Source organism: Heliconius melpomene, chromosome 3 (genome assembly GCF_056956725.1).
Source record: "Heliconius melpomene rosina isolate 202511_hmr_F chromosome 3, ASM5695672v1, whole genome shotgun sequence".
Taxonomy (NCBI): domain Eukaryota; kingdom Metazoa; phylum Arthropoda; class Insecta; order Lepidoptera; family Nymphalidae; genus Heliconius; species Heliconius melpomene.
This window is the reverse complement of record NC_140391.1, coordinates 2,838,218-2,863,430: the sequence shown is the minus strand read 5'-3', so window position 1 is coordinate 2,863,430 and position 25,213 is coordinate 2,838,218. Positions and strand designations below refer to the sequence as shown.

Genomic DNA, 25,213 nt, shown 5'->3' with positions numbered 1-25,213 from the left:
ATTTTATGTTTCATTGTTTTTTTTTTTCAGATTCGCGCTGTATTTTGTTTATACTCGTAGTAGAGGATATATGCTACATTCGTCGAGTGGTAGAACTCAACACCGCGTTGGGTCTTCTCGAATTGTTGAAAAAAGAAAAAAAAAATATGAGCTTTTTTTGGGGAAGGATCCCCCGAGTGGGAATTGAATCCACTATCCACCATGTTACAGTTAGACGATGTGTGCTACTCCACGACAGACAAATATAGGCTGAGTTATGTATTCTAAAGAACTGTCATACATATATTTATGTAAAACGGTACTAGCTACCTGGTATGCCAATATTAATTAGTATACGCGATGATTGGGAGTTCGATTCCCGCTCAATGACGTTTATATATATTTTAAAATATTTTTACATTTGAGATCTGGTTATTCCTTAATAGACGATAAGTGAGAAACGGAATGTTTTAGCACTAGTTTATATTTGCGTACCTTGGTAAAGATGTATGATGATATAGAAATATTTTAAAACATTTTTCAGTGTTAGTATAGTAAACAGTATAATCGTGTAGATTCCGTTCCGTTACATTTTATGCAACTATGACGAAATTTCGATATGGTTGTTTAAGATTAGTTGGCGTTATTTAGGTTAATATTAATATGTATTTAGCTCTATTTTGTATACTGTTGACGTCCTATTTCTTCTTCTTCCTCTGAATTCGAAACACTGAGTTTTGAGTACCGTAACTCAACGCTGTTCTATGTCTTACTTATTCCGTCGAGTGAAGATGGAATTCACTAATATCACTTTTAAGGACACATACACTGTCCCAACTTTTTGCTCGTTGAAACAGCGAGGAAAGGAAAATTAAATTAAATATTTAATTTCATCCAACGGAAATCGAACTCACGATCTGTCGCGTTCACATGCCTCAGGAACAGGTATTATCTATTTATTTATTTAGTTTAAGTAAATTATTATAACACTAAAAGAACAAAACAATTAAACGTTATGTCTTTTAATTGAATGAAGCAATTACATTCATAACTAGGCCAATGTTGAATGAATAAGAAATTCCATATTATTTATTCTCATTAATATAAAACCATGTAAAACGAAGAAAGTCAATTTATGTTATTGTTGAGAAGAAAGCGGATTTATATTATGGATTTAATTAAATATATTTTATTAAATTTATTGAGCCCGTCGTGGCGTAGTGGCAATTGATAATAAACGCGATGGTTGTGAGTTCAATCACAGTTTGAGGGAATAATTATTATAATTAAATGCATTATGTATAATGTTTTAATTAAAATTTAATTAAAATTCGGCAGTGTATTCTTAGTTTGCCACTACCAAAATTTAAAATATCTGTAAAAAAATCCAACAAGTAAAGCTTATTACACTGTTCAAGAATACTTAGAGGACAAACATGTATGGAATTAATATCTATTGAATGTAATGCAGGCTAGCTGCCAACTAATGTAATAGATTGTACCATTGATTTTGAAAAGAGCAACTGTTGAGTTTCTTGCCGGCTCTTCTCAGCAGAACTGCCTTCCGAACCGGTGGTAGCTTTTTGTTCATATGTTCATTCGACGATTCAAAAGTGCTTATAGTAATTGCCTATTTGAATAAAGAATATTTAGAATTTGAATTTGAAAAAGTTAAAGTAAAGGTAGTTTTCTTGAAATAAAAAAAAAACAATCCGCATATATAACACGAGTCATATAGGCAGAGGGGCAATTTTAAAACATACCATCCAATAACCATTCCATTACTTCACAAAATTATTAAACATTTAATACATAAATTTATTTAATATCTAAAACCATAAAAACGAGTATATTTTATTAGAATAATATTTTATTATAGCACACTTAAACTTTCAATCTCAACGATTCAATATCGATAACGTTATTGTCATACTTTCACGATCGTGATATATTAATAAAATGTGCATTTCTACATCCGATGGCGTCGCGTGCGTCTCACAATCGATTATATAAATCGATTCAGATTTACGTAATTGGTTCCATTATTTTTTAATATAAATTAACAATTTTAGCATTTCTCTTTGTGGTGAAAATGTATTGTTATTCATCATCATCATCATCATCAGCCTGTCCTCATCCACTGGTGGACATAGGCCTCTCCAATGGCACGCCACTGAGCTCGATCTTCGGCTCCTCGGATCCAGCCGTTGCCCACCACTTTCCTAATATCGTCACTCCATCTAGCTGGAGGACGTCCTACATTACGCTTGCCGAGCCGTGGTCTCCACTCTAGAACGCGCTTACCCCAACGGTCGTCGGTTCTGGGGCAAATGTGACTAGCCCATTGCCACTTCAGCCTGCTAATCCTTTGGGCTATGTCGATAGCATTGTTATTAAATAGAATATTTAAATTAAGCTTTGATTGAAATTTTACTATTTTTACTGTCAATTAGTACGTATTTAGTGTGGATATTGGGTTTTACGTTAGTTATATGATGAGTTTTCAGCTCTGCTCAGGGATTTCTATTAGTGTTTAAATGGCGTTAACCTGTTCTGTATTTAACGATTTTGTTGTTCTTTCGTAATAAATAATACCTTTTAATATGTACATTAAAAAAAATAGAAAAGCATAGTTAGATTTTTCAACATTTACTGTAATTTTGCTTAAGATTTTAAAAAATATTTATAAATATCTATAAAAAAAATGTTTTTGTAAGTATGGTTAACTTGTGCTTTCTAGTAACTAATAAACATTTTATTTTCCTATACGATTAAGTATTAAAACTTTATACCATTAAGTTAATTATGTTGAAAGTTTAATTACATTGGGTAAATATTTCCCCACTTAGTCAAGGCCAAGTTTCACTTGATTTTACTGTATATTTAAGTTATAAATTATAATTTTATTAACAATCACAAAATAATAATAAAAAGTTATAATATTTTATAGCTAAATTGATGTTAGGGATTATTATTTTAATTAATAATTTAGAATACATAATAAAATAATATAAAAAAGGTCTCTTCATGATAAGTTTTTGATTAAGTTGGGGGTTCAAAATACGGCGTTAGGTTCCGCCAATCAGCAAACAGTGTTTATAAAAGTACAAATAAAATATATGAAGATGCACATAAAACAAAATTAGGAAAAAATACTTAAAGTTCTATCTTTTGTTATAGTTCCTTTCATAATACGAACATATATTTTAACACCAATATTAATTCAGGTCAATTTATGTTTTGTATTATATAAAACATAATTAATTTGACACAAAAATTAAATATATTATTATGAATTTATAACAAAGTAAATTATATTATGTCATAGATTACGTAAATTATTATTTATATTTTTATCTCAGTAAACTTAATTTTGTCCTAACACCTATGTAAGAAATAAATATATTTAATTTGTCCAAATGGGAATCGAACCCAGAAAAGACATCGCGTTTAAGTTTAAGAAATGTTTAAATATCTATCCGTTAGTCAAGAACTAAAGTAGGTCGAAATCGCTCGTAAAATTTACTTTATGTTCCACTGACAACATAATACTGGTTGACGTACTTAAGAAATGTTTGCATATATCTAGTGGAGATTAAGTTTATTTTTTTCGTTCTACAATATTAGGCCGATTTTAAGACATTGTGTTATGTAACGGAGCTCAACGCTGTGATAGAAAAAAAAATAATACAAATTTAATCATTCTCCGGTGTGGATATAAGTCGGTACCACGGTGATCTTAAAGCAGTTTCTAATCTATATTAATAGTTTCAATTATTTACTTTGTTTCAAACTAAGAGTTAATTATTTCCGGTTTCATTAAATGATTTTCGATTTTCACTTTCCGCCGAATTCTGGATGCTTTGCGTGTTGAGTGGTGGAACCACACCGTATATGCAGATACCATAAAAATTATAAAATTTTCTATTTTATATTTAAAAAAATACTTAATTAACTTAAACATAAAAAAAACTATGTAAGCACTTTCTAATTTTACCATATACATATAAAATAATATATATAGTACACCTTTTACTTTCATTTACATATTAAGGGACGTAATATGAACATCTACTTCACGGTGGATGCACAGCTTTGGTCAATGGTCTCTTATGTAAGGTGATCTGCATAGTTAGATTATTATAATCACTTCTTTACTTTCAATAGAGTTTGTCTATATTTATATTTTTACTAGAGACTAACGCGGCTTTGCTCGCTTAAACTTATTTTTATATTATAGCCTTAGGTTACGACTCCTTTCTCCACTTTTACCAAATGAGCAAGGAAATATATTTTTTTAAAAACGTTTTGTTAATAGAGCGAAGCAATGAAAACAAATGCTTCGAATAGGAATCAAACTGACAGCTACCCCTTTTATAGTCAGACACTGCCGTTACACTAACAACTCTTCATTTTACTCCTCTCATTTGAAAATTTTGATTATTTTTAATGAAATTATTTAAATTGAAAATAAGGGCAGCCTATGCACCTGAATTGACAGCGTGGACACAAGAGTGTAAATGTAAAGGTTGTTCCCACTCGAGTAAATAAAAGTTTTGTCATACTGGTAACGAGGTAAGGCCCATAAAATTCTGTGGTTAATGGAGAACGGAGTGTTTTAAGCAAAAAGAAAAAAAAATAAATAACTTCAACAGATAGAATGAATTTCGATATTACATTAGTATAGATTACGTTCGAATTGTCGATTTACTTTTAAAAGCAATGCGATAGTTTCAAAATGTACTGCAATGAACAAGTATAGGTTATTGTGTTTCATTAGGAAACGTATTTATTTCATTGAAATATTTATCCATATCGAATTTAGTAATTTATTTTAAAAAATAGTTTTCTATTTAAAATCGTAATGTTATTGTTATTGTTTTTCATGTATATCGCAGGGTAGACAGAGAAGGGAGCCTAGTGTTAAAATACTCCGTCTCCGCATGTGTTACAAATAGGCGAAAAGAGGAGTATAGAGCCAATTAATTAATCATTTCTTTATTTTCTTGATTGTGGCTTTGGGTTCCAAAATCCAGTATACCTAGTAAAAGTGACATAATGTCAATAGGTTATTTTTAACTATTTCTAAATTTACCTTATAAGGGTATATGGAATTTAACAAAAAAAACCCACAAAATCGATTGTTTCTTATCGTTCCGCACCCCAACGAAAGAATTTTTAAAACGTAACTTAAAAAATAGGGTAAGGCTATAACAACTTTTTAAAATTGTCAAACAATCAACATATTACAGATATTATTTAATTTAATACCTTATAAAGCTAAGTAAGTTAAGATTTAAATAAACAGTGTTGCCATATAAAGTAAAAGTATTTAATCACTTTACAGTACGGTATTTGTAGGGAAGTAGGGCAAGGAGAACCCTTCAGTGGTTGTAAATAAGCCATTCAAAGTAATGTTACTGAAAGAGTTCTCAGTTTTATAGCTTCCCTTTTTTTAATTACTTACATTTTACATTTGTGTAAATCATGTTGTTATAAGAATGTAGGGAACGAAGTGTTTTAACACTAGGTTCCCTCTACTGTGTGCGGGATACAGCGTGAAGCTAATTGTAAGTGAGTCAACAAACTTTTTTAAGAATGTTTAGCTTCACGCTATATCCCGCATTTAGCAGGGTAGGCAGAGGGAACCTAGAGTTAAGACATTCCGTGATCACTTTTCACCGAATTTTTCGAGGTTTTGCGTTTTGAGAGGCGGTAGTTAACGTCCGGATTTTTGTTTTGGTGCCAGAGCAAAGAAATAAAAATATTAGAATAAATACTCAGAATGGGGATCGAACCCACACCCATGTGGCCCTGCACCACGACAGTCTCTATAAGAATATTATGGACTTAATTTTACTTTCTATTGATAAACCGATTGTTGAAACAATTATAAAATACATATCTAATACCTTTTAGAAAATATATTATATAAAATAGTACTCTATAATTTTCTTCTAGAGGCATCGAACCTACTACTAACCTAAGGCTGTCGTGTTACTTGGGCCGCTGTACCACAAGGGCTCACATTAGTAATAGAATTTTAAACCACTATTATTAATTTAACACTTATATTAATAATGTGTGGTTAGAAGTGGTTTGTTGTAACTAATACAGGTAATATCCGCAGCCAGATAGATCTTGTAATAGCTTACATAAGATAAATAACATTATGAGACTAGAAACCTAACAAGTTCTTAGTATTTATGTATTAAAAAAAAAAATCACACTTGTTTTTTACTTGGGTGGCTTCTTTTAAAGGGTTATATGTGAAACAAATATAATTAAAAAAAGGAAAAAGTAATTGATACTATGGTGTGTTCATATGAAATAATAATATTAACTAAATAAAGAAAAAATATGAAAAAAATAAATAAAATTACATAGCGATTATATTTGTTAATAATATATTATTTTTGTTGGCCTACTTTAACAGCCTTATCGAGCCTGGTGCGTGCATAATCCAAAGTGTGTCAGATTTTCTAAAATATTACTAAAGTAGTTATTCTCTGAGGAAACAGACATATGAAAAAAAAAAGTATAAAATTCTAAAATAAATTCTAACAAACTGATTTAAATTCCAAACAACATCACACAACAAAAAAATCTTAAAAATCATCCTTTCAAATTAAAAACCGGCAAACAAAAAGCCGAACGACCAAAGAAGATTGATTATTTCTATACATCCATACTTTACTTCTAAAGCCAGTCATTAGGAAGAAGGAAAAACAGTCGTTATTAAGAAAGAACTCACCTTTTTCCGCTAATGACACTCCATTATCCCAAAAACGGCCAAGAAGTCAACAACACAAACTGATAACTTATCGAAATATATATATAAAAAAAAATAATAATAACAACAAAAAAAATTCGTTTCAATAGAAAATTCCGTAAAAGTTTTGCCGCGCAAAACTAACGTATTTCAAATCACTTCTATAATCCGTAAGTCAACTCTAGTTACGGAAATATAAATCGTAAAATATTTTTTAATATTAATCGTAAGTTAACGCTAAATACGGCTGACACCGTCTCATGTTAGAACGTAAATGATCAGAGAGACACTATACAGTACAGTACAATCGCGAACAAAATTAAATAAGAAATAACAGAAGAAGCTCTATTAGATAGGGTACTCAATGGTTGAACGGAGAAAGTCATTTGACCGCTCATTCATTACGATTTGAAAGTGCAAGTTCAAATAATGTCGGTACACGAGATTAGAGTTTTGTTTTGTTTTTTTTTTTTACGGATTTTAATGAGTTACTAATTTGGTGATTTCGTAGTTTTTTTAACATTAATTAGAATTTTTATTTAAATTTTGTATGTAATAGAGAATATATTTTGGTTATCCCACTTTGTTGTTGAGAGACCATCGTGGCGCAGCAGCACAAATGTGTGACTGCAACGTCGTGTTACGTTTATATTTCCATTTCTTTGTTCTGGTATCGAGGCAAACCGCGGCGTTGAGTTCTGCCAATTTCATCAAAATTAAATTTAAAATCAAGATTAAATATTTATTTTCCATGAGTGGGAATTGAACTCACCAACCTATCGTGTTTACATTCGCACATTTGAGCCACTTCGCCACGACTGGCCTCTATCATGACTTTTTTAAACTTCTTATTAAACGACCGTGTTTTGTCGTTTTGGCGAAGTGAGGAAATTAAGCAAATTCATTTTCTCGAATGGAAATCGAACCCCCGACAGTAGTTTACACGCTCAGCGACGGCTTCAACAAACGACATGTACATCAAAAATCTAATAAGATTAAAAGGTTTATCAAAAAGGAAGTAATCTGGTTGTGCTACGGATAGGAATGCACAGCTTTGCACAGATATGACTGATATTACACAACGCTATACAAAATTAGTGTGAAACAAAGATATTCTACTCCAAATCGAGTTAGATAAGAATTTCGGTTATGAAATTACAACAATGGTTACGCAAATTAAGGAAGTTGTGAATGTACATATATGAAAATTTCAAATCTTATAAGTTATTATTTTTTTTTTATCGTTTTATCTATTTTTTTTTGTGACACAGATTCCTTTTTTTGGTGTTATTTTTTTGTTTTATTAAGTGGTAACTTTTGTATTTTTGATATTATAATTATAATTATGATGAACAGGATCTTATATTTTCATATCATAGCAAATGTTAATATGCTTGTATAATTTTTGTGCTTGTAGAAATCGTAGGGTAAGCAGAAATAATCTAGTGTCTATACACTCTCAAGCTCTCCACTTAACTTTCGACATATTTCATATAGAGTGGCGGAACTCGATTGCCTTGTTACCAGAGCAAGGAAAGAATTAATTAATTTCTCCGCGTGCGAATCGAACTCACAACCGCCGAACTTACTGTCACTGTGCCGTTGCTCCATTATGGCCTCATTGTATATCTAGTACTATAAATCTCTGTCTATATTTAAAAAAAAACTAAGAGTTATAATTAGCTTTATGCTGTAATCCGTACATAGCAAGGTAGGCAGAGGGAACCTGGTAACCTAGTGTTCAGACACTTTGTTCCCATTTAATCACGTCTGTTTCCCACTCTCCGTCGAAATCTAAAGTCTAAAGGAAAATCATCTATTTGTTATATTTATAACATTTTAAAAAATATCAAAGAAGCCTTTATCAGTCGAACGTAACATATTCCTATTATTACTTAACAGAATCAAAAATTAAAGTACCTTAGAAAAAATATGGGGAACTAGGTTCCCTCTGCCTACCCTGCTGTGGTGCGGGATACAGCATGAAGCTGATGAAAAAAAATATATCTAAAAGTTACTTAATAGAAGAAATAACATTGTTTAAAGAACGTAATAAACACGAGCGTGCACTGTGGAGGCACTAAATGTAAATTGTTCTCAGAATGAACTCATTGTTTCTGTTTATGTACGGCGGTAAAAGTAAACTCGGATCGGATGGTGTCCACTGAAGGTTTGAAAATATTTAGTAGTCAGATGCGATATTGAGGTCAGTCGTGGCGCAGGGTCAGAAATATGTGACTGAAAATGCGAAAGGTTGTGGATTCGCTTCTCGCTTGAGGAAATTAAATATTTAATTATTTCATTTCTTCGCGCTGGTGTCTAGGCAACGCGCGGCGTTAAGTTCCGCCACTTAACATGTAATGTCTCTAAAATTCTGTGAAAAATGTGGCATCTAAACACTAAGTCTCCTCTGTTAACCCTGCTGTGTGCAGGATACAGCGTGAAGCTGATTTATATTTCGATTATTTTATAAGGCGAAATAAACAGAAAATAGTGATCTATAATATATTTTTGAAGTGGTAGAAGAGTCCAGTGTCTATTGGAAGTCATTACTCACATTCAATCAAGCAAGATGACGAAATTAGTTTAATTTGTATTCAATTTTATACCAATAATTGTAAATTTTATACCCGTAACATTAAAGTTATTTAGCAAAAGTATTTTTTTTAATATTAAATGGATTTTAAAACTATTATAGCATTATATATTTACGCTTTCCGTGGATAAGTTCATCCATAGCAACTGTTTCATCTCAAATCTTAATTTGAATATCGCGTCGTGAGGACCCGTTTGTATGAATTCTCATATAAAGTATATTAAAAGTTTAATAATATTCTACTTCTATGATTGTATGTCCTTATATGTTCTAAATATACACATATTTAATTGCCTGATAAAATTCTTTTTAAAGTATATCTATATTGTTTATAAATGTAGTATCACGCATATAAGGTAGGCAAAGGGAACCTAACGTTAACATTCTTCGTTCCCCAAGTACCGCCCAAATTTCGTAACATTGAGTTTTGAATGGCGGAAGTAAACGCCACACTAAATGGTGTTACCAGAAGGAGGAAATGAAAAAAATGAAAATAATCCATACCCACCAGTGGGAATCGATACAAGAACAGTCGCGTCTAAAGTCATACGCTCTGCCATTGCGCTACGATGGTTTTGTATTTTTTAACCGACTTCAAAAAGAAGGAGGTTATCAATTCGACTGTATTTTTTTATATTATTGTATTAGGTAAAATACAAAAAAAAATATTAATTATTCAAGTGACTGCTCTTTTCACATATTTAAATAAACTTATCGTATAAAAACTAACTAATGCTTACAAGTCATGTTAATTTTAACCATGCCGGTGTATGGGGGAACCGTTTTACTAAAACAGTTAGTTGATGTAAAGATTAATTACTTCCCACAAGCTCTAAATGGGAAACATTACGGATTTTTAACGGTATTACGCGACTCGTTTAAAGTAGACTTGTAAAGTAGTGTTTATAGTGCCTTCCTTGCATTTATGTTCTAGTTTTTGTGTTAAAGTATTTATGCGTGATAGATAAGGAACACATAGTGATGTATTATTCCTTTTTTAGGTTCACGTTGTGTCCTGTATAATACTAGGGTGGACAAAGAGAGCTTAGTGTCAAAATATGTAGTTAAGTCTCTACTTTCCGTTAAGTTCTGGCGCGCCTCGCTTCTTCTTCTGTCAAAATGTCAAGAAATTAAACTAATTAATTCATTCGGCTAGAACCTAAAACCATCGTGCTTACTGCTCGACTGCGCAACGACGGCCAGAATTGAAATCTGAATTTATATATAGCAAAATATTCAAACAATTTACTTTTATCACTATCTATTCTAAACTACCTTTTAAACTTATTTCTTTAAACCAATTATTGTATATTTATAACATTAGAAGAATTTTACCGTCGCAATTATTACTAAAACCAAAAAAAAGCTTAATCACTAAAAATGTTATATTGCAATTATATTATTACAACAGTAAATTGAACCTTATACCTTTGTATTTAGAGTCAGTCAGTCATTTTTAAGTAATTTTCCGCTTCAGTTGTCGGATTAGCGAAATGTGTTTCTTTTGAAAATTACTTTGGCAAGATCGAAGATTCTTATACTTTATGTAACTCGTAAGTCATTAACCGTTGGTACTGACTGACCTATTTGGGACCGCTAGCGGTACCTATAGAGACATGCTTAAAATAAATTTCTTGTTGTTTTTTATATGAAAAATGTTTTTTTTATTTAATCTTAGAATAGATTTTGTTTTTATTACGTTAGATACTGTAGGTAAAGTATTGAATAAAATAATATAAAAGATAACGTCTCTTTTTGAACGCAACGTGAAGAATGACAAGCTTTAATTTTATTTTTTTCAGCCGTTCTGTCATATGTAAAAAATATATATTTTATTTTATTGCATTTATTTGGTTTTATAAAAGTAGAATATTGCACAGAAAAAAAAATACAATTATAAAACATAATTGGAAAATTCGAAACTGTATTAAAATTTAAAAAGTTATTCAAATTGTGATATACGTTTTTGAAATCGAAAAAAGGAAATGTGGAATTGTTTTATTGGAATTTGAATGAATTAAAGTTAATTGTCAATTGATGATGCACATCAATCTATAAACAAAAGCATTTTTTTTCAGCTTCACGCTTTATTCCGCATGTAGGCAGAGAGATCATAGTGTAAAGACACTCCGTCCACCTAATTCTGGAGGCATAATGCCTTAATTTGCCATCAAGGCAAAGAAAATGTTTTTTTTTATAAAGAAGGAGCTTTATTTAAGCTTAGAAAATAGAACGTAGTGCCTTGACACTAGGTTTTCTCTGTTTATACTACTACTATTTAACGCAATTTTAATTTAATTCACAATATAATAATGAAGGAAATCTATAGACGAGTAACAAGGCAGAAATATCGGTTGAATTTGTCAGCCTTTATATCCGGCGACTGATTCTGATCGGCCTCACGCGGCTCCTTTCTTGCTCTAATTATCTATACATAAAATTGAACTGTCTGTATAATATAATTGCAAACCTATATGTATAAATACATATACAAGTATACATGAATACTCTACAAACACATTACCTTCTTACTTACGAAGTTAGGTAAAACATATTATAAACCACATAAAATAGGACTCTATAACATTAACGATTTTGACAAAATCCTTTTCCTAAGAGCTAACGATAATTTAATCGATATAATTGGAGCTAATGATTTGAACCGGAAAAATGGTACACGCACGACATGAAAAAACTCGTGATTTGGTACAATAGAGCTAAATTTATACTGTCGTGGCACATTTGGGAAGTAGAAATTTTGCACGCGATAGTTGTACGTCTGATTAGTGCATTTTTTTTAGGTTCACGCAGTATCCCGCACATAGCAAGAGGGAACCTGGGAACCTCATATTAAGACGCTTCCATTCTGCACTTTATATCAAATTCTGGAGGCAATGCGTGTTAAGTGGCAGAATTCAAAGCCGCGCTTTGCCTCGCTACTAGAATACCAGAGCAAAGAAATGAAAATATTAAATATTTAATCCTCAAGTGGGAATCAAACCTACAAACATAGGGTTTTCAGTCTTACACTCCTCCTCCTTAACAAAAAGCCACCAGTTGCGTGAATATAAAAAAAAACATATCCATGTCGATTTTGGTTCCGGCTATTCAATGAACTAGAATATTTCAAAACATTGTAATAGGAATTTGTAACGGCCGTGTTGTTATACTCGTAGTTACGAAAACGAATAGTATATTAAATTTTAGTACCGCTATTAATTATTGCAGGCAATATGTAATGTTAGATGAAGGGTATGTAATACTTGCTTAATGTTTGTAGAATAGCTCTGGTATTACAGTGTTTATTATACGCGGATACCCTAAATAGGTTACCAGGTTCCCCATGCCTAACTTGCTATGTACGGGTTACAGTTTAAGATTAAAAAAACCCGAAAAAAAAGAAAATTATTACAATCTTTGTTTTGGTCTCTTTTTCAATTTCTTTACTTATTTTGGTTATAAAATTTTATTATTAAATTGCGCAGAGTTGAGTTACGCCACTAAACACGTAATAAGTGAGTGACATGAAGGTAATAGATACCATAAAATACAAGAAATGCCTAAAATTGAAAAAGTTAAAGGCAGTTTTACAAAACGACATGAATCGTACCAAAATGGTATCTATATCAGTTAACTTTCATCAAATGCCTTTCCAGCCTTTATTATATCAGGCTCTACTATATTTGTAGAGTCCAGTAAGTCTATATGAGAATTAATTAGCGGAAGCTACCTTATTAGTATTAAATTAAAATAAACTTTCAGTTTGGTGAGAAAATTATAAGATGTTGAGAAATGTTATGAACAAACATGTAAGCGCGACAGGTTCGATTCCCACTCTATTCTTTCTTCCCAATATTTTGCACCAACGTTAAAGAGAACCGACCTTTTACAAAATTCTCTCCGTCTAAAAAACAAGTTATGCAAAAATAAATATAAAATGCAGTTAAAAACATTATGAAAGATGCATATAATGCACATAACGATGATAAACGACTCTGGAATCCAGTAAATTTGTATAGAGAACATCTCTATACGTGATTCGTGTTTTTTTACATGATTGACGGTTCCCAATAGACTCTTGTATGAGGAAATGACTTGCTTCAAAATAGCTTTGTAATGTTTACATAATGTAATTACAATGTTAATAAAAAGTTGGGAGGAGAATATTTTTTTTGTAATTTTATATTATTTTCTGTGATATTGATATGTGAAAGTGAGAGTTTTTGGCGTTTTTAGGGTTCCGTGTTTATATATTTTTTATTGTTGTTTGTTTTCTTCTTTAGTTGTATTTGTTCAACCTACCGAAGGTTGAGAGAATATAGTGTTAAAATACTCTGTTCTTTATTTTCGAACCCAATTTGAAACATTGCTTGATGGATTAGCGGGACTCGACCCCGCGCTACATTGTTAAGTAGAGAAATGAAAATTATACATTGCCCATAAAAGGAATCATACCCGCAACAACCGCATTTACAATTAAACTGTCCCACTGTGCCACGATAGCCTTTTGCATTTTGCAATATAATTTATAGCATTTTGTTTAATTAATTAGAAAATTCTTTGTTTTTTACCGTCATATTTGATAACAACATAAAAAATTAAGGAATGTAGTAAGTCCCAAAATTTAGAAAAAAAGAACTGGCGTAGATTTAACAAAATATTCAAAGGAATATGATAAAATATATATATTTTATTGAAAATTCTATTAGATACAGAGTAAAGTGCACTAAGCGGTAAATATGATACGCTTTCAATGACCTTTGAATCCACACGCACGTGATAGTATCTTAAAATTATACATTTATTGCATTATTCTAAATTTTATCGTTAAGAATATTATAATACTAAAATAAAAAAAATATGAATTTGATAGTATCTTAAAATAATACAATTTATTAGAAGTATTTTGACTAAATTTATGATGGTGGTTCCCCACCATCATAGGTCGGTAGTTTATAAATCGAAGTGCAGTGCTTTGTAAAGACATCCTGTGACGAGCTGCCGGACTGAACAGACGTAAGTGCTGCTTTCTATTGATTCTTTTTTTTAAAATGACTATTTACAGATAAATTATTGTGCTTTTGCTTATTATTTCTATTATTTAACTGAACATAAATTATCTTGTGCTTTTATTTAATATTTCTATTATTTATTTAATTATCAAATATATAATGATGTATTTACTGAATTTATTAAATAAGGGAAATATAATAAATTAGGAAACATAATAAATTAGTTTATGAATTATGAAATTGGTATATATTCAAGAATATTTAGAGGACAAACATGTATGGAATTAATGTCTATTAAATGTAATAGACGATAGCTATTAGTTAATGTAATAAATTGTACCATTGATTTTGAAAAGAGCAACTGTTGAGTTTCTTGCCGGTTCTTCTCGGCAGAACTGCTTTCCGAACCGGTAGTAGCTTTTTGTTCATATGTTCATTCCACAATTCAAAGTGCTTATAATAAAAGTCTATTTGAATAAATATTATTTTGAATTTATTATTTGTTTCTCTTATCCCGTCCATATAAAGCAGTTATAAGAATTTAAATGACTTTTCAGTAATAGATTATTTTTATACATTATAAATTATTAAACACTTAAATATTATATATTTTTACAAATATTTTATATTATAGATTTTATATTATTTTTGATATATTTTTATTATAGAAATTAATAAATTCTAACAAGTGATACATTATTTTTATATAATATAAATTATTTAATACTTTATATTTTTATAAATATTATATATTATATGTTATTATTGATATATTTTTATTATAGAAATAAATAAATTCTGACATCAGAAGTGGGATCGTATAGCCATAATTGTTAACACCTATTTGTACAAGTTTCAGAATGGATGCTGAAGCAATAAGTGGTCTTCTCCGTGATGTCGTTACCGCTACCCATCAAAAGAATGATGACATCGCAATACCAATGTTTGACCCTGAACACAACGACTACGGAGCCGCCAGCTAGTGCAACAGTGTGGAGGTCCTCGCTAAAGAATTAACTGGAGCAATATTCAAACAGCAGCTAAAGCCGGTAAGGCCCTTAAGGGCTCTGATTTACTTTGATTTGAGTCATGGGAGCCTTCGGAAGGCAGATCTTGGGATAATCTGCGTCCAGACATTATTGCCGCCTACGCAACACTAAAGTAACCTTTACACTAATGGACCTTGAACTGTGGAGGCATAAGTGATGTTGATGACAAAATGGCAATAAGTTTGTCATGGATAGAAAATTATTTTTTTTTGTAACCAAATTGGACATATACAGTTCAATGTTGGAAATATATATATATATATATATATATTTTTGTTGTTGGTATTTATTTTAGGAAAACTGAATTATGCCTCACACCAGTTTCTATTAATGGTTTATTACTTAATTCCCTGATAGATACCTGGGCAAATTGTGACTTAAAAAAAAAGAATCGGTAGCCAAGAGACTGGGGTGTCGCCTAATTCCTTTATCCTTATATTTAAAAGGAATAGGGATTATTAATTTACATGTATTTACAATAATTACCGTTTCGTGTTAAGTTTAATAATGTGAATTTAGAACTCTATATACATGAAGTTGGAGATATTGATTTTCAGTATGACCTCCTTATAGGTAGAAATTTAATACAACTCGGACTCAACTTGTTGTCGTTTAATTGGAAAACCTATCGAAAATATAGGCGAATTTGAATAATTCGGTAACAAGAGTTATCTGATCTAACATCAAAGATCTATCACAAAGGCAAAGAAAGGACAAAAGCAAAGGACAATACTTAAAAAAATATTTTAGTATACATTGATGACATCAGTATCCCATTTTTCCACAATCGACGAAGGACTAGACTATTTAGAAAAAAAAACAGTTGATGCTCTTTGTTCTGCAGGGTTTTCTATTAATTTGGCGAAATGTATTTCTTTTTATTGTTGTATGTATTTTTTTTTCTTTGTTGACAATATTGAATATCTCGGAGGACACATATCATAAGGTGTAAGACCTAGTGAAGCAAAGGTCAATTTTCCAGCACAAAATGTCAAGCAGGTGCGCCAGTTTCTTGGGTTGGTTAGTTATTTTAGTTGCTTAGTTAAGTCTCAAGAATTTAACTAAAAAAAATAATAATTTCAAATTCAATCGGGAGCCTGAACAGGACAATCTAAACCTGTTAACTGTATTTGACCTAAAATTACCTACTTGCAGAGCTTTAAACTGACGCTAGTTCAATAGGCTATGCAGCAGGTTTAGTGAAAATAGTAGGTAATGTGAAATCAGTTATAGCTTATTTTAGTAAAAGAACATTTCTTACAGAATCTAGATATTGTTCGTATGACCTAGAAACTTTAGCTATTTATAACCTTTTAAAACAATTTAGGATATACCTTTTAGATATCAAATTTTAAATCGGTACAGATTGAAATTTTATCTCCTCGTGTAGCCCGTTATTAGACCTTTATGCAGGATTTTGAATTTAATATTGTATATAAAAGGGCAAAAAAAAAATATTGGACACGTTGATTTCCTTAGTCGCAACCCTGTTGGGACTCCTGTTTCAGTTAATCTTTGCTAAAATTACCCATCAAAATACCCCAAGTAATATTTTCATCTTTAAAATTCTCTGCTTTCCAGTAACTACTGAATTCTTAAATGATAATTTAATTACTGAATCATCATCTTGGTTAGAAATTGATCAACAAAATAATCCAGAAATTCAGCATTTAGTCAAGCTGACTCAAGGTGCCCTTGATAAAAAATATCTCTTAGCGAACCATTTATTGTTTTATAAAATTAAATCTAGTGAGCCAAATTGTATGTACCAAAGGATCTAAATTTAGTCTTTTTCAACTTTATCATGACAACAATTGTCATGTAGGATTTGAGAAGCTTTTACATAAGCTTCGTGAACAATTCTGGTCTCGGAGAATATTTCTATTTGTTAAGAAATAACGGATAGAGGCACTAACTTTAGTTCTCTCTAAGTTGATCACTGTTAACGGAATTACAAGTTGAGCATCATATTATATCGACCGGTACCCAACAGGAAATGGTCAGGTAGAGCGGTATGTTGCGACACTTATCAATTTGTCGAATACTACCTGTAATGGTTAGTCAGACTGGCCAAGCGGTTTGTGGAAGGTCCAAGAGTCTATTAATATCACTGTCCAAAAATCAATGGGTTTTGCTCCGATTTACTTACTTAAAGGTCTAAATACCAACATACTGTGCTACAAACTGTATACAAGTTCGTTTAAACGATGTTAGTATCTTAGGGTCCAGTATTGATTTAAGAGCCGATCGCGAGCTAGCTACCAGGCAATTTAATTTATGTAAACCAAGACCATAGACGTCGTGATAAACTGAGTTACAAAATTAAGGGTCCATTAAAATTTAAAGTCCTTAGGTAGTCGTTTTCTTTTATTGTCTGTTATATTTGTTATTTATTGTGAATATAATGTTGTATATGTTACTTTCTATTTATTAATGTTGTCTGTTATGTTATTTATTGTGAATATACTGTTTTATATTAGTTTTTATTTATTAATGTTGTCTATTATGATATTTGTTATTTATTGAGAATATAATGTTTTATATGTTAGTTCCTATTTATTAATGTTGTCTGTTATATTTGTTATTTATTGTGAATATAATGTTTTATGTTAATTTCCTTTTGTTAATGTTGTCTTTTATGATATTACTAATTTACTGTGAAAATGTTTTAAGTGTTTTCTTTTCATTAATATTTTTGGTATTTGTAATATGTGTTAATTGCTTCCTAATTTGCTTATTAATCTTATGGTATTTGTTCATCTAATGTGAAAGATGGACACGAGGATATTGCTAGATTGTCCATCTAATGTGAGAGATGGGGCAACAGCAAGAGTGATTTCTTAACTTATCTACCTAATGTGAGAGGTGAGATAGTAAGAAAAGAGTATCGCTAACATGTTCATCTAATGTGAGAGATAGAACAGTTGCGAGTTATGTCAACCTAATGTGAGAGGTATGACAATAAGAGGATCGCTAACATGTTCATCTAATGTGAGAGATAGAACAGTTGCGAGTTGTTCGTTGTCTTGTCAACCTAATGTGAGAGGTCTGGCGGCAGCGATTAATGTTTAAGAATTGTTAATAGTAGTAAGTTATGTTTAAGAATTATTGTATAGATTTAATATGTAAAAGCAATTAACTGTAAAAGCAATTAACTGTAAAAGCAATTAACTGTAAAAGCAATTAACTGTAAAAGCAATTAACTGTAAAAGCAATTAACTGTAAAAACAATTAACTGTAAAAGCAATTAACTGTAAAAGCAATTAACTGTAAAAGCAATTAACTGTAAAAGCAATTAACTGTAAAAGCAATTAACTGTAAAAGCAATTAACTATGTATTACTAACTATGTTATGTTACCTACTATATTATGTTACTTACTGTGTTATTTTACTTACTGTGTTATTTTACTTACTGTGTTATTTTACTTACTGTGTTATTTTACTTACTGTGTTATTTTACTTACTGTGTTATTTTACTTACTGTGTTATTTTACTTACTGTGTTATTTTACTTACTGTGTTATTTTACTTACTGTGTTATTTTACTTACTGTGTTATATCACTTACTGTATTATATCACTTACTGTATTATATCACTTACTGTATTATATCACTTACTGTATTATATTACTTATTTTGTTATGTTTTAATATTAAGTTTTGTACTTCGAGGAGCGAAGTACTGTCAGTATGGCCGTGATAGTATCTTAAAATTATACATTTATTGCATTATTCTAAATTTTATCGTTAAGAATATTATAATACTAAAATAAAAAAAATATGAATTTGATAGTATCTTAAAATAATACAATTTATTAGAAGTATTTTGACTAAATTTATGATGGTGGTTCCCCACCATCATAGGTCGGTAGTTTATAAATCGAAGTGCAGTGCTTTGTAAAGACATCCTGTGACGAGCTGCCGGACTGAACAGACGTAAGTGCTGCTTTCTATTGATTCTTTTTTTTAAAATGACTATTTACAGATAAATTATTGTGCTTTTGCTTATTATTTCTATTATTTAACTGAACATAAATTATCTTGTGCTTTTATTTAATATTTCTATTATTTATTTAATTATCAAATATATAATGATGTATTTACTGAATTTATTAAATAAGGGAAATATAATAAATTAGGAAACATAATAAATTAGTTTATGAATTATGAAATTGGTATATATTCAAGAATATTTAGAGGACAAACATGTATGGAATTAATGTCTATTAAATGTAATAGACGATAGCTATTAGTTAATGTAATAAATTGTACCATTGATTTTGAAAAGAGCAACTGTTGAGTTTCTTGCCGGTTCTTCTCGGCAGAACTGCTTTCCGAACCGGTAGTAGCTTTTTGTTCATATGTTCATTCCACAATTCAAAGTGCTTATAATAAAAGTCTATTTGAATAAATATTATTTTGAATTTATTATTTGTTTCTCTTATCCCGTCCATATAAAGCAGTTATAAGAATTTAAATGACTTTTCAGTAATAGATTATTTTTATACATTATAAATTATTAAACACTTAAATATTATATATTTTTACAAATATTTTATATTATAGATTTTATATTATTTTTGATATATTTTTATTATAGAAATTAATAAATTCTAACAAGTGATACATTATTTTTATATAATATAAATTATTTAATACTTTATATTTTTATAAATATTATATATTATATGTTATTATTGATATATTTTTATTATAGAAATAAATAAATTCTGACACACGCAACGTTTTGTTGCTCAAAGATTTTTTTTTATTAAATGGTCGAATAAGTCGTCACGGCAACGGCAAGGCATCTTAATGTAACCACGACTGTAGTGGGTTCGATATCAGCTCAAGTAAATTCGATTGAGGGGAAATATCTTGTTATCACATTATTTATATTTAGATATATTTTCATTACTCCTAAAATGCAGAACGGAGTATCCCAATAGTATATTCTCTTTCAACATAACAAAAAAAAAGAAATTAAAGCAACACTGTCTCTAACCAGATGCATATAAACATTACAAAGGACAAAAAAAAAGAAAACGAGATTTCATAAATACAATTAAAGCGGTATCATATCAGTTATTAATGTTAATCTCAAAAGAATATGGCGATTGAAAGAGAAATTTAATTTACAATTCAACTGTTATTGTACGTGATTGTAATTGTTACATTGTAGAGATCTATCTACTTAAATATGTTAACATATGTCGTGAGATAAATGATAGATTTCGTCATCGAAATGAATATATTTCTTCATCTTTGTAGGAAATTACTAAATTTTTATTTGTGAACCGTTTGACTAAACGTCAACAAATACTAAACGTTTGGGAAAGTTTGCCAAAAGACAATAGTGAAAATTGCATTTAAATCGCTTAAATGGTTTCCTAGATTAGCGTGCACAAATGCACATACAAAAATTTCCCAATCAGTGTTTTGGGCTTGATAAATACCAACAAGAACAGTTTTTCTCATAAATCTCGTGTACAGACAGCGATTAGTTTGATTTTTACTATATATTGTAATTTAAGTTGTATATTGCAGTTTCTGCCCAATTTTAAAAACATTACGTGTTGAGAAGCGGAATTCAACGCCGCAACCAGAGCGAAGAAACGAATATAATTTTAAATATTATCCTTTCCAAGGAAGAATTGAATTCACAACAATAATTTTCAGGCACTCAAAACAAAAAGCTAAAGAATCTGCCTAAAGCTCAAGCTTTATCGCTTTTTTCACGAATTCGTAAATTATATTCTCCAATTGAGTATCCATTTTTAATCATTTAACTAAGTTTCCTTATTCATTTGTATTAATTATTCTATGAATTTAATTTATTAATACGTTTAATTTCATACATTTATATTCTATACTTTTGATCATTAAAGTATTTAGTTACGCGCAACTAAGAAGCAATCGCTTTCTACGATCGTATTTCGCAATCTTCCTATATAAGGAAGTTTATGTGAAAAAATGAAATTTACGCATGAATGCACAAAGGAAAATAATTTAGAAAAGAAAAATAAAATGCAACATTATATAATCATTTGTACTGTTGTTTGTATTTACAAGTTAAACAAGAAATATTTAACTTTAAATGTAATATGGAGGCACAAGGGTGTGACTGTAATGCGACGTTTGTGGGTTCGATCCCCACTCGAGGAAGGGAAATACTTATTTACGTTTTTATTTCCATTTCTCCGCTCTGATTTCAAGTCAAAGCACGGCGTTGAGTTCTACCACTCAACACCCAATGCCTTCAGAATTCGGCAGAAAATGTCGAACGGAGTGTCTTGACACTAGGTTCCCTCTGCCTACCCTGCTGTGTGTGGACAGCGTGAAGCTGATTTAATTTTGATTATTTTATAAACTATTTTTGGAGTACAGATTGAACCCACACTTATCATCTATACTATACAATCAGACCCTATCGTGCTACAATAGATTCACATTGCATCATTAGAATATCTTAATACACACATACTAAGTTTTTCTTCAATCCAGTACGCAAGTCATAATGGCATCCAATTTGATAGATTTATTAGCTTCGACCATTTCAATATTTCATATAAAAGTTAGAACTATTCCAATAAAAATAGAACTATTTCTAATAAAAAAACGCATCGCGACGAATAAATTAAACGCATGATTGACGCTACTCACTTTTTACAACCAACATATTTGCATATATTCCATAATTGATTTGTTCGTATTCTGCTTAACGACTTACAGATAGATTAAATGTAAAGAAATTGTGGAAAATAATTTAATGTGACATCTTATTTTCTAATACGTGTTAATTGAAGATTTATTGGTTTATTATAATTGGTTATTATCGTATTACATATTTGTATGTATTTGACGTGGTGACAGCTAGACGGTTTTAAGATGCAAGATAAGGTAATCAACATTTAGTTATATTCATTTTATTCATTTTTAGTAAATTTTATCAATGCAGTATGTTAATTATGAGATAATTGGCTAACTTGTGGACTGTATTACTACGAAGCATAGACATTATTAGCACTACTTGAGGAGGTGTCGTAACTCAACGCCGCGTTTTGCCTCGATAATAGAGCGAAGAAATGGAAATATCAGTCGATTTTGTAGTATACTTTGTGCGCCACGACTGGCCTCTATGTCGTATTCCTCTATTCTAATCCTTCTATTATAATTGAGTTATTTAATCGATATTTGAATTAAAACTGACACCCTGTCATTATTATACAAATGTTCAACAAACATTACTTTAAAATTATATTTACGAAGAAGAAAAACTTACTTACTATATAATATAGGCAGTCACGTAAATTCACAGAATTATCTGTGATGTGTGAATATGCAACGGCAAAAAATAATTTGTTTTAGTCACGTTAAGGCAAATTGAGTTGTTTTTGAAATCACCAATTATGTAGATTGTATTGGTGTAAATTAACATTTTATCTTAGACTTGATATGTATAGATAGTTATCTTTTAGTTCAGTAATAAATTATAGATTATAAATATTGTGAATTTTTAAGAAAATTCTTGTTTTTCGCCATTGAGGCTTATCGGGATGACCACGTGGTGTTTATAAGAATACATTTCAATTATAAGGAAAAAATATGCCCATAGCTTAAGAAATATTGCTCATATGGAAAATATCTGACTTAAGATTAGTTGTTGTGCTTTAATTTTTTTTTAGCTTAACGCTATATCCCGCGCATAGCAAGATATGCAGAAGAAACCTGGAAACCTAGTGCAATGACGTTTTGTTCCCATTAGGGCACTAAGGCACATAATTTCCCCAGTAATTTGAATTAATAATTTTATAAATAAAATAAATTGTAAATCATAAAAACTGAGTTACTACTAACAACGCACAAACAAAACTATTGTGCGTAGAAAGCTAAAACTTATCAAGTACTCTCCTTGAAGGGCACTAAAACAGGCTTTCCCGTAATTAAAATTATATTACACGCATAACAGTCCACGCATTGGAATATTATGCAATAAATAATAATAATGGAATGTTATGTAATAAAACCCATATCTGAGCACCGTTAGCGTTAAACAACGTCATCGTTAATCGCCGCTAACTCTAACACTATTATAAATAATTCTCTTTTATAAATGCGCTTAGAAACCATTCAGTTTTAAAGTATAATATATATGTTAGTGATAATATATGTTATTGGATAAACTGAGTTTAGAAGTAAAGTGCTATTTTTCAATGATTTTTGTTTATAGCTTTGTTTGTGAAATTTTATATAGGTAGTAACGATCTTTAACTCATAATTTCGTTTTCTTGGACTGTAATAGTAAAATAAGTACTACTGCTTATTTCCTGTTCCCGTGAAAATTTCGGGAAATTTTATTGGATTAACAAATCTATTTAGTTTATTTTCTTGTAGTCTTGTAGTTATTCATTTTCCTGTAAATGCAACGGCGTTGAGTTCCGCCACTCAACATGCAATATCTCAAAATAATTGCACTTTCCATATTTGTTTCTGCTGTAAGCAATAAACAGCCTAAAGTTAAAACAATAAATAACTGTTTAGAAAAAAAAACTATAACAGTAAAAAGTGGGTTATTTTAATTATTTTTTTAACATCAAGAATCAAGATTAAAAGGTCAACGTTGACAAAAGTTAAAAATGAACATGAAAGAAAAAACTTAAGCCAACTTTTCTAATTAAAAATTCGCCCCAATTAAAAAGTTTCTAAAAGAAAAAAATATGTTCAGATAACTTAAAGTTTGCACGGACAAGCTTAATTAAACAATAAGATGGATTTTTGTTACTTTCTCTACAAAATAATTATAATATGTTTTTTGTTTTGAGCCATTGCGTGTTGAGCGGTGGATCTCAACGCCGCTCTTAGTATTTTAGAGCGATGAAATAAAAACAAAATTTACATATAAATTATATAAAATTACGCAATCGTTGCTAATGGGAAATATTTGATTATCTTCATGATGATTCCTGGTCCAGCCGAGTGAATGTCCCCAAACATCAAATGAGAATGGGCATCTTTAGTAAAGGTTAACATTTAAGTAACAATTTAAAATTAAATTATTTTAAATAGACTCTATTTGGAACCACAGTTTATTCAATAAATATTCAAAACATATTGTAAAATGTGAATAAAATAATCATAAGGAATTTAAATAAAATATTTTCATTTAAAAGTCACGAATACCAACAATATTACAATGAAAGTAGCAAATCAACAAAACTGATATCGCTATAAATATCCATTTCATAAGACAAAAACATTTTAATTACTTAATCTTAAAAAGCATTTATTTCTTAATATTTATGAACATTCACTTTTATCAACAAAAAAGCAATATCGGCAAAAGTAATGGAAGCAGGACGATAATTTCGCGCTGGACTCGCGTTTGGTCGCGCTTTAATAAAAAACTTTGGCTACGATTTACTGTTTGAGTTTTAAAACTTCAACTTCTGCCATAGCCTTATTCTGTTTATTGAAGAAAACGAGCTGGACTATGTATACCTATATAAATAATATTTACGACATTTGATTGTAAGCGCGGTTGTACTGGGTTCGATTGCCACTCGGAGAAATGAGTCATTTTTTTTCCTTATTTGGAAATTCTGGTAAATCTGGTTATCCGTAATTCCCATTTCAAATATCAACATATTTATACATGTATAGACAATCCAATGTATAACTGAACTAATATATATAGGTAATCAAAATGACAAAAATAGCGTCAGCAAAAAAATTATATAACACAATACTTTTTTTTTTTTTAAGATTCAAGCGGGCGAAGCCGTTCATGTATTCAATACAAAGTTAAA

The 25,213-nt window shown here is 30.1% G+C and overlaps 1 protein-coding gene and 1 long non-coding RNA gene across 5 annotated transcripts in view; one reads left to right on the top strand and one right to left on the bottom strand.

Annotated features, from left to right (window-relative positions):
* The window catches only part of LOC146539865 (uncharacterized), an 83,910-nt gene that overhangs the window by 26,762 nt on the left and 31,935 nt on the right, over positions 1 to 25,213 (bottom strand). The window contains exons 1-2 of one of the 3 annotated variants that reach the window (XM_085207467.1): positions 6,897 to 7,019; positions 6,734 to 6,799 (exon numbers count right to left, since the gene is read on the bottom strand). The exons of 1 other annotated variant lie outside the window; for it this stretch is intronic. The gene's annotated coding sequence lies outside the window, so the exon portion shown is untranslated. Of the gene's footprint in view, positions 1 to 6,733; positions 7,094 to 25,213 lie in introns of those variants that run through there. One more of the 3 variants, XM_085207466.1, reaches the window with a different exon arrangement.
* LOC146539867 (uncharacterized) lies at positions 14,129 to 15,511 on the top strand. Of its 2 annotated transcripts, none has more exons than XR_014879452.1 (2): positions 14,129 to 14,363; positions 15,219 to 15,511. It is a non-coding gene; the product is annotated as an uncharacterized LOC146539867 (long non-coding RNA). The 2 variants fall into 2 exon arrangements; XR_014879451.1 differs by having other exon boundaries at positions 15,213 to 15,511.